Raw genomic sequence first — 11,579 nt, 5'->3', positions numbered from 1 at the left:
TACTTACTAGCATGGCTCTAATATCACCATCTTCATATCACAAAACAATCATAAGGAATCAAACTTCTCATAATATTCAATGAACTTTATATGAATGTTTTTATTATACCACTCTTGGATGCCTATCATATTAGGACTAAATTTATAACCAAATCAAATTACCGTGTGTTTAGAGACTCCCAAAATAATATAAGTGAAGCATTAGAGTTCATCAAATTCTATAAAATAAAACCACTATTGTGCTATGAAAAGATATAAGTGAAGCACTAGAGCAATATTGCCTAGCTCAAAAGATATAAGTGAAGCACATAGAGTATTCTAATAAATCACGATTCATGCATGCCTCTCTGAAAAGGTGTGTACAACAAGGATGATTGTGGAAAACTACAAAGAAAAAACTCAAATCATACAGGATGCTCCAAGCAAAACACATATCATGTGGTGAATAAAAATATAGCCTCAAGTGAAGTTACCGACAAGGGATGCCTTCCGGGGCATCCCCAAGCTTAGGCTCTTGGTTATCCTTGAATATTACATTGGGGTGCCTTCATCATCACCAAGCTTAGGCTCTTTCCACTCGTTATTCCATAGTCCATCAAATCGTTACCCAAAACTTGAAAACTTCACAACACAAAACTCAGCAGAAAATCTCATAAGCTCCATTAGTATAAGAAAATAAATCACCACTTCTGGTACTATTGTGATCTCATTATTTATTTATATTGGTGTAATATATACTGTATTCCAACTTTTCCATGGTTTATACCCCTCGATACTAGCCATAGATTCATCAAAATAAGCAAACAACACATAGTAAACAAAATCTGCCAAAAACAGAAGAGTCTGTAGCAATCTGGATATGTTGAATATTTCTGTAACTCCAAAAATTCTGAAAAATTAGGAAGACCTAAGAAATTTGTCTATTAATCTTCTTAAAAAAGAATAAACTTAAAAGCACGCTTCCGTAAAAAATGAGAATTATTTTCCTGGGTGCAGAAGTTTCTGTTTTTCAGCAAGATGAAATCAACTATCACCGTAAGCTATCTCAAAGGTCTTACTTGGCACAAACACTAATTAAAACACAAAACCATATGTAACCAAAGTCTAGATGGATTATTTAAAGAAAAACAGAACCTAAAAATAAAAAAAAATTGGGTTGCCTCCCAACAAGCGCTATTGTTTAACGCCCGTAGCTAGGCATTGATAATTTCGATGATGCTCACATGAAAGACAAGAATTGAAGCACAAAGAGAGCATCATGAAACACGTGACAAAAACATCTAAGTCTAACATACTTCCTATACATAGGCAAATTATAATCAAACAAATTATCATAGCTAGCAAAAGCTAGCATATGCAATGAAGCAGAAAGAAACAATAACAATCTCAACATAACGAGAGGTAATTTAGTAACATGAAAATTTCTACGATCATATTTTCCTCTCTCATAATAATTACATGTGGGATCATAAACAAATTTAACAAAATAGATATCACATAAAATATTTTCAACACAGTCCACATGCATGCAAAGTTGACACTCTTGCAAAATAGTGGGATTAACATTAACTAAAGTCATGACCTCTCCAAACCCACTGTTATCAAAAACACATCTAATTCTAACATACTTCCTAAACATAGGCATCTTATAGGCAAAGAAATTATCAAGACAGGCAAATACCACCATATGCATGGAAGAAGAAAGAAACAATAGCAATCTCAACATAACGAGAGGGAATTTTGTAACATGAAGATTTCTATAACCATATTTTCCTCTCTCATAATAATTACATGTGGGATTATATTCAAACTCAACAATTTAACTATAACATAAAATATTCTCTTTATGAACCACATGCATGCAAAGTTGACACTCTTCCAAAATAGTGGGATTATCATAAAATAAAGTCATGACCTCTCCGAACCCAGTTTTATCAAAAACTTCATAAGATTGAACATTATCCAAATTAAGTTGACACTCTTCCAAACCCACTTTCAATATTATAGCAAACATTATTATCAATCTCATATTCATCATGGGTCTTAAATAAATTTTCAAGATCAGAAGAAGAATCACCCCAATCATGCATGATGATTGCAATAAGTACTGGACATAGCAAAAATAGCATCCCCAAGCATAGAGTTTTGCATATTATTAGCACACTTTACATCAATAGAATTTATAGTAAAACCATTGCAATCATGCTTTTTATTCAAGGAGCTATCATGAATCACTTCATAAATTTCTTCGTCACAATTTTCAGATTCACAAATTTCAAGCAACACTTCATAAAGATTGTCTAGTGCACAAAAATCACTAGCAATTGGTTAATCATAATTGGATCTCTTAAAACGATTAGCAAGTGGATGAGGATCCATAAACTTAGATTTTTAGCAAGTGAAGATGCAAGCAAATAGAGGGCACATGGTAACACAAACAAAGATAGCAAATGAGCAAAAAGGAAAACAAAAAAGACGAACAGAAGAAGGGTGAAAGAAAAGGGTAGATTTTATCAAAAACCGTTTTAGAACTGGGGGAGAGGAAAACGAGAGGAGAATGGCTAATAATGTAATGCAAGAGATGAGAGTCTATGATGGGTACTTGGTGTGGCTTGACTTGGCATAGATCTCCCCAGCAACGGCGCTAGAAATTCTTCCTGCTATTTCTTAAGCTTGCGTTGGTTTTTCCTTTGAAGAGGAAGGGTGATGCAACAAAGTAGAGTAAGTATTTCCCTTAGTTTGAGAACCAAGGTATCAATCCATTAGGACACAACGCACAAGTCACCGAATACCTGCACAAACAATCAAACAACTTGCACCCAACGCGATAAAGGGTTGTCAATCCCTTCACAGTTACCTGCAAAAGTGAGATCTAATAGAGATAGATAAAAGGTAAAGTAAATATTTTTGGTTTATAGATCAGAAAGTAAAAGATTGCCAAAAGAGTAGATTGGAAACTAAAATTCTAGATCAGAAACTTATATGATGGAAAATAGAAACTTATATGATGGAAAATAGACCTGGGGGCCGTAGGTTTCACTAGAGGCTTCTCTCAAGATAGAGAATATTATGGTGGGTGAACAAATTACTGCCGAGCAATTGATAGAAAGGCGCAAAGTTATGACGATATCTAAGGCAATGATCATGAATATAGGCATCATGTCCGTGTCAAGTAGACTGACTCCTGCCTGCATCTACTACTATTACTCCACACATAGACCGGCTCCTACATGCATCTAGCGTATTAAGTTCATAATAACAGAGTAATGCATTAACTAAGATGACATGATATAGCGGGATAAACTCCAGAAATATGATGAAAACCCCATCTTGTTATCCTCAATGGCAACAATACAATACGTTCCTGGCTGCCCCTACTCTCACTGGGAAAGAACACCGCAAGATTGAACCCAAAGCTAAGCACTTCTAGCATTGCAAGAAAAACCAATCTAGTTGGTCAGACCAAATCGATAGTTCGAAGAGACTTGCAAAGATATCAAATCATGCATATGAGAATTCAGAGAAGATTCCAATAATATTCATGGATCAGCTGATCATAAATCAACAATTCATCGGATCTCGGCAAACACACCGCAAAATAAGTATTACATCGAATATATCTCCAAGAACATCGAGGAGAACATGGTATTGAGAATCAAAGATAGAGAAGAAGCCATCAGGATACTAGTTATGGACCCGTAGGTTTGTGGTAAACTACTCACGCTTCATCGGAAGGGCAATGGTGTTGATGTAGAAGCCCTCCGTGATCGAAACCCCCTCCGGCAGGACGTCGGAAAAGGCCCCTAGATGGGATCTCATGGGTACATAAGATTGCGATGGTGGAGAAGTGTTTTAGTATCTCTCTTTGTTGGTTTTGGGATATATTAGAATATATAGGCGAAAGAAAGAGGTCGGTGGAGTCATGAGGGGCCCACAAGGGTGGGGGCTGCCCTATCCCCCAGGGCGCTCCCTCCATCCTTGTGACCGCCTCGTGGTTTCTATGACTTGCACTCCAAGTCCTCTGAATGTCTTCTGGTCCGAGAAAAAACATCGCGAAAGTTTTATTCCGTTTGGACTCCGTTTGGTATTCCTTTTCTGCGAAACTCAAAAACAAGGAAAAAACAGAAACTGGCACTAGGCTCTAGGTTAATAGGTTAGTGCCAAAAATAATATAAAATAGCATATTAATGCATATAAGACATCCAAAAAAATAATATAATAGGATGGAACAATAAAAAATTATAGATACGTTGGAGACTGTCGGTGCAACAAACCCTGGGTCTGTTGACCAACCGTGCACAGGCACACGATCAAGATTGAAGCACCAGCTTAAGTCAGAGATAGAAGAACCAAGGGATTTGAAGAACCAACATGCAGCTCAGGAGGACCAAGATTGAGCCCGAGGAGCAAGGTATCGGCAAGAGAAGGGCCTCCCTTGTCGGGCAGGCGAGCCTGGCAAGGGGTGAGGCCACCACCAGAAACAAGAAACCGAGGCTCCCGGCAGAGCCTGCTGGCGCTCGCGGGGGTTGAACTGCCCACCAACCACTCAAGTATGACTCACATCGTGAATCAGCACGGTGTCAAGCCGCAAGATGATTAAGTGGTAGCCATGCGCCACATGGCAGTCTTTTCCTACTGAAAAGCCTACAGATGACACCTATCCCGCGACGTATTAACAGAGCATGTGCGGAGTTGGCAAGATAGCCTGACAGGCCTTGACCGGGCGCCCAGTGATGTGACACTAAGCGGTACATTTAATGCACCATGTCAGCCCGCAGAGTCAGGTATGATAGCACTATTTGCTATCATATTAGTAGATAATGACCACTTTGCCACTGTGGTGACCCCTTAATCTATAAAAGGAGGCCCATGGCACTCGTAGGAGGTGTTAAAAGGTTCGAAAGTTTACATCCCCAAGCCACCACATACACATTGTCGCCACGGGCAATCCTTCCTGGGCAAGTGTACTACGCATCACCACATTCATTCTTCCATCAATCCACTAAAGCAGGAGTACATTCTTACGCCTCGCGGCGGCCCGAACCTGGGTAAATTTCTTGTGTGCTCCCCGACGCGCTGCCGTACGCCGGTCAGCTCTTTGTTCAACGCGCCGTCCCCCCTGCCAAACCAACAAGGGGCCTCCCGGTCGCATAGGTGGCTGCAGAAATCCCGTGACATCTTCGGCGCGCTAGGTAGGGTGGGCGCTTGCACGAACCTGAAAGCATACGCCGCACGTCATCTTCATCGCCATCTTCATCCTCGACAGCGCCATCGACCATGGCGCCCAGGAAGAAGTCTGGCACCTCGACTCATCTATCCACCTCGAAGGCTCCTCTGTCTGTGGCCTTTGACGCTACGGGGGACACGGGGGCGCGCGAGGACGTGGACGTCGCTGGGGGCGTGGTTGGAGCAGGTAGCACCGTTACCGCCTCACCCGCGGCCGACACAGGGGCCGGAGCTACCAGAGGAGAACAACATCAGTAGCGTCTAGACGGTCAAGCTCTACAAGGTACATGCAAGGGCGTCACTCCATGTGCACCCCCTCCTGTAGGCGATGAGCACAGCTACAGCAACGGTGCTCGGTCCGGGGCGAGCAATCGCCCTCCGGTCGCCCTCGCCATAGGAGTGGTCACGGCGCATGCACCTCCTCCTGGACGAGCCAACCAAGCTACTGCGCTCAATGGAGCTGCTGATCTTTGAGCACCACCGCCGCGCGGCCCTGCTGTCCCAATGGTCGTCCCACAACAGCGTGGGCGCGGTGCCGCCGCGGCCGCGGCCACTGGCACCATCCAGAGCTAGGCGACGGTGCGGTCGATGTCATCGACATCCATGCCAAGCATGACCACTGAGGCCATGGCACGAGCTCAGCTACTTCTGAGATTCCCACCTATGCCTCAGCAGATGGATAAGTAGCGTGCCACCATCTAAACCCCGCTTGGTTTCAATGAAGATGGGGGCTCACGACGAGCTTACCCACTACAACCTCCCTAAGCAACAAGCACCACCCGCGCCGATAGCCGTATGAAGGGGGCCGTCCCCATGGAACAGTCCCCGCTATGGCAGCCAACGAGGGCGCGGCAGAATCAAGAACCCGACGACGTCTCAATGGCCTCTTATGACCCTCGAGCACATCCAAGCCAACGTTGAACCCCGAAAGACAGGCAGCGGGGAGACGCGCGTGTCGTCACCGAGCGGCACCACAACGACCCCCGCAGGACCGATGGGTGCGACGGCCTCAATGTCGACGAGCCTGCGCTCGATGTTGGCGGGTGCCTTCCTTCGAGGTTGGCTGCCATACCTTTACACGAGAACTGCGGCAAGTCCATTGGCCATCCATTCGTACATTCAAGCCGGAGATACCTGAGAAGTCTGACGGGAGGCTGAACCTAGCAGAGTTCCTCAGCATCTACACCATCGCTATTCAGGCTACCGGGGGAAGAGATGAGAAGGTTTTCGCCAACTACTTCCCTTTGGCCCTCAAGTCCAATGTGAGGTCTTGGCCGATGCACCTGCCGGAGAACTCCATTTCATCATGGGCAGACCTGTGCCACGAGCTCATCATGCCTTCACCGATGGCCACCAAGATCCCGGCAGGCCCAACAACCTACAACTTCTCTAGTAGAAGGAAGGAGAAACCCTTCATAAGTATTTACAGAGATTCAGTAAGGTTCATAGAAATATTCCAAATATCCATTCGGCAGCTGTTATAGCCGCTTTCCAGTCCAATATGAGCAACCGCCACATTTCTTCCAAAATGAGCGTGCGGTTTCCCAATACAGTGAAAGAACTATATATGCTTGTGGACAAATGTGCCCAGATGGAAGAAGGAAGGAAGTTGCCTGAAGAGGAAGATTACATTAATGTTGATTCAGAGGATGAGGATGAATCAACCAGTCAGAGGAAGGGCAAGAAGCGTAGTAAGAAGCCAAGAGATAAGGCAGTGATGACTATAGAAGGTTCGGGCACACCTAGTACCGGCAAGAAGGCCAAGGCTGAGGCCCCCAACAAGGAAGTTGCCGCGTGCACTGCCTGTCGGGAAGCTGCTGCTGCGAGAAAAGTTGGGAAAGGTGATGGGCCGTACTGCAAGATTCACCGGACAAAAGGCCACGACCTTCAGGACTGTTATCAGGTTGAGCAGCTTGTCAAGAGACAGAGGATAGAGTATGATAAGCGTGATAAGGAGAAATTTCAGAATGCTGCTAGCAGTAAGGGCCAAGGCGGTGAAGATAATCGCCTAGACAGGCCCTTTCGGAACCAAGGAAAACCCGCCAGGGGCCAAGAGAAGGAAATATGTGATGATGTGAGTAATGAAGGGGATGTAGAGGAAACTAGCGAGCAGGAATTTCAGAAGGCCACTGACGCCTTATGCATTGATGGAGGTGCATCTTTGCACACTTCTCATCGCCAACTCAAGCGATGGGCACGAGAGGTCAATGTTCTGGAACCAGCGCTAGAGGCCTGGAGGCCGCTCAAGTGGTCCCGGACACCCATAAATCTTTGAAGAGGAGGATCACCCTAGTCGCACCATGACGGTAGGGTGTTTGCCGTTGTTGGTCTCCCCAACAATTCGCAACCTCAAAGTCACAAAGATGTTAGTGGATGGTGGGGCTGGGTTGAATCTGATTTCCCCAGTAGTTATCAGCAAGCTTCACATAGGAGAAGAGGAGCTAGAGGCCACCGGCACGTTTCAAGGAGTTAACCCCGACAGGAGTCATCCCAATGGGAAGATCACGTTGCCGGTGAAATTTGGGGAAGAGCTGAACTTTTGGACTGAGAAGATTGTGTTTGATGTGGTTGATCTCCCCCTGCCGTACAACGGGATTCTTGGATGACCAGCCCTGGCCAAGTTCATGGCAGCATCCCACTGTGCTTATGACACCCTGACAATGCCTGGGCCATTGGGAGTCCTCACTATCCCATCAGATGAGAAGGATGCGATTATCTGTTTGGAAAAGATATATCGGGATGCAGTCACAGCAGAGGCTGCGGCGGTAGCAGATCCCATGAAGGAAAGCAAAGGAAAGAAGAGGGATTGTAGGACCTCGACAAGGAGTCCGGGAAGCATGCCCCCTCCGAGTGCACGACACCCGTTGACGACATGTCGGAGTGTTCCAGCAACAAGAGATCCAAGGTTGCTACATCCCAAGTGAAGAAGGTCCCGGCAAGGCTGGCTGGGGTTGATGGTACTTTCACTATCAGCGCCACCCTCGATGACAAATAGGAAAGCATGCTCGTTGCCTTCCCATAGATGAATCTTGATGTGTTTTCTTCGCGACCATCTGATATCCCTGGTGTTCCGAGGAAGGTAATTGAGCACCACCTTGTTGTTTGCCCACATGCCTGACCCGTCAAGCAGAAAGTACGGAAGCAGGCCTTGGAGAGGCAGCAGTTCATTGCCAAACATATCAAGAAGTTAGAGGCAGCTGGTTTGGTCAGAGGAGTATTGCATCCCACTGTAACACCCACAATGAGGCTATATCTCCCACGTGTCGGGGCATGACTTAGAGGCATAGCCGCATGGTAGGCTTGTCGCAAGAGGTGTAACCTTTACACATCCCATGTACTGAATAAGAAAGGGATAAAGAGTCGGCTTACAATCGCCACTTCACACAATACATAAATAGTTCATACATTATCCAAAGTACAATCAAAGGTCCGACTATGGAACCAAAATAAAAGAAGACAACCCCAAATGCTAGATCCCCGATCTTCCCAACTGGGCTCCACTACTGATCATCCGGAAAAGAAACATAGTAACGGCCCGAATCCTCGTCCAACTCCCACTTCACTTTCAGGAATTTGATTGACTTGTTGCGAGTCTTGCGCTCGGTTTCTTCAAGAATAGCAACAGGATGCTCATGATAAGATAGGTCTTCTTGGAGATCAACCTCTTCGAAGTTGATGGTGCACTCAGGAGTCTTGAAGCACTTGTGAAGCTGTGACACGTGAAACACATCGTGCACATTTGCGAAGTTGGACGGAAGCTCAAGTTGATAGGCGAGATCGCCTCTTTTGCCAATGGTCTTGAAAGGACCCACGTATCTAGGGGCAAGCTTCCTTTTGATAATGAAGAAACGAGTGCCTTTAATTGGAGAGACATGGAGGTAGACATGGTCTCCTATCTCGAAAACCAAGTCACGGTCCTTGCTATCATAGTAACTCTTCTGGCGCGATTGCGCGGCTTTCATATTTTCATGGATGACTAGGCACATTTGTTCAGCCTCCGTGATCAAGTCCTTGCCAAGAAATTGGTGTTCACCAGTCTCTGACCAATTGAGAGGAGTATGACACTTTCTGCCATAGAGAATCTCGAATGGGGCCTTGCTCGAACTTGCTTGGAAGCTGTTGTTGTAGGAGAACTCGGCATATGGAAGACAATCTTCCCACTTCATATTGAAGGAAATTACATAAGCCCTAAGCATATCTTCAAGGATTTGATTGACTCAGTCGACTTGGCCACTAGTTTGAGGATGGAAAGCTGTGCTGAAGCGAATGTTGGTGCCCATGGCCTTATGGAAGGAGTCCCAGAACTTGGAGGTGAAAATGCTTCCACGATCTGAAGATATCAATCTCAGAATGCCGTGCAAATAGACAATCCTGGTGGTGTATAGCTCTGCCAACTGAGCTGTTGTGATAGATTCTTTGATTGGAAGGAAATGAGCCACTTTAGTAAGCTTGTCGATGACAATGAAGATAGCATCATTTCCACGCTTGGACTTCCATTCCTGAAAGTGAAGTGGTCACACCATTCCGACCGAGAAGCCACTTGGGAACGTGAAGATCACCTCCGTTCCGAATATCTGGAGTTCTTTCAGTCTTTGATCTCAGGACAAGATCCTCTCGTAGTGGTGGAGTGTTGTAACACCCTGGATGTAACTTGCCATATTTGTAACTCCGACTCTTGCCATTTTAGGCCTTAAGTTATGAGATTCCCTTCATGGTTGGGCTTTGTCTTCATTTTGCATTTTGTTCATGTCATGCTTTTCATATCATGTCATCATGTGCATCGCATTTCCATACGTGGTCGTCTCCTGCATCTGAGCATTTTCTGTCGGCGTTCTGGGAACGGGGGTCCCCAGACTTGCCTGCCTGTGGCCTGCGGCGTGGCTCAAAGGGGGGCCCAGCACGGCCCATCTTCATCAACATAGACCCAAGACCCTCGCGAGGGGCCAAGCCTCGCAGGGCGGACGACACGGAGCTTCCTCAGGCACGGCCTCATCAGGCTGGCTCGCGAGGAGGCGGAGAGATCAAGGCGGGGTACCTCACGATGTGCCTGTGACGCAAGCCATGACGACCAAAGGTGCCAGGCGGGCGCCAGCCCGCGCAGTGTCCTTCTTTCCTCTTTGGTGCAAAGGGAGCAAGCGCAGGCGAGAGCATCAAGCAAAGGCACCCATTTCGGTGCAACGAGACCAAGACCAGGCCAATGGCAGGGAGGAAGTCATTGTGGAGCCCAAGCCAGCGCCACCACCAGAGCCTTTGGCAAGCGAGGACCAACTTTAGTCAGGATAAGTGTACCAGATGTTCCCCTTCAAAATGGCCAATTGTTAGCGCCGTTCCCGCTCAATATTTGGGAAGAGGCCTAGGGCCTTTGCCTATAAATAGGACTAGCCACCCCTAGAGGAGGGGAGATCTAGAATCGGCCAACCCAGAAACAAGCTGGGATCGGGATCGAAATCAGAGAGAGAGGGGTGACTGAACTCCTCCTAGCAGTTCATCCCCTCAGCCAAGAATAGACCCTCGCGAGGCTGTTCTTCCTTGTATTGCTCATCATCATCAGCCCAAGAGGCAATCCACCACACCACACACTGGAGTAGGGTATTACACCACAACGGTGGCCCGAACCAGTATAAACCCTGTGTCTCTCGTGCTGTTCTTTCCATAGCTTAGATCTTGGCGAGGCGGAGGGGTGCAGGTAGGTGAAAGGCGAAATCTCCGTGCGCACCCCAGTGTTCGAACCTCAAGGGTCCGCTGGAACCCGAAATCCGACATTTGGCACGCCAGGTAGGGGTGCGCCGGAATTTGTCTTCCACCACCCCGTTCTCCTCCGACCATCGCGTCCATGTCTGACACTCGTCGGGCCCGCGCCGAGCACCAGGCCGCTCTCGCTTCCCGCGTCGCCCAGACGGCTCCTGTCGGCGGGCGTCCTCGCTGTTCCCCGTCACCTGCCGTCAACGCCGCCACCGGCCCGGCGGGGGACGAGCAGCAAGCGTCGTCTCAGCATCCGTCCGTGCGACAAGACGGCCGCACCGCTACTCCCTCGCTCACCCCAGCTGGTTCTTCGTCCCGCGCGCTCCGCGCACCCATGGAGGCTCGAGTTGCACTCATGGCGGCAAACGAGCTCCTGCTCTACCATCCCGTCGACGACGTCTACAAAGAATGGCTCGACCGCGTCACCGAGCTCGTCCGCGCCGCAGGGGGCTCTCCTGCGCCGTCCGTTCCGCTGCACCGCACCCCGCCCCGCGCGGGCGACGAAGCTCCGGCGGCGCCCCGGCCGCCTCCTCCTCAAGAAGGCGCCATGGCTCCAAGGCGCCTGGCCCCTGGGCGGAACCCGCTCTGTCAGGTGCCAGCACGGAAAGAGC

The sequence above is a fragment of the Triticum urartu genome, chromosome 6A (assembly GCF_056163025.1).
Source record: "Triticum urartu cultivar PI428250 chromosome 6A, HENAU_Tu73, whole genome shotgun sequence".
In the NCBI taxonomy this organism is placed as follows: domain Eukaryota; kingdom Viridiplantae; phylum Streptophyta; class Magnoliopsida; order Poales; family Poaceae; genus Triticum; species Triticum urartu.
This window is presented reverse-complemented; position numbering follows the sequence as displayed.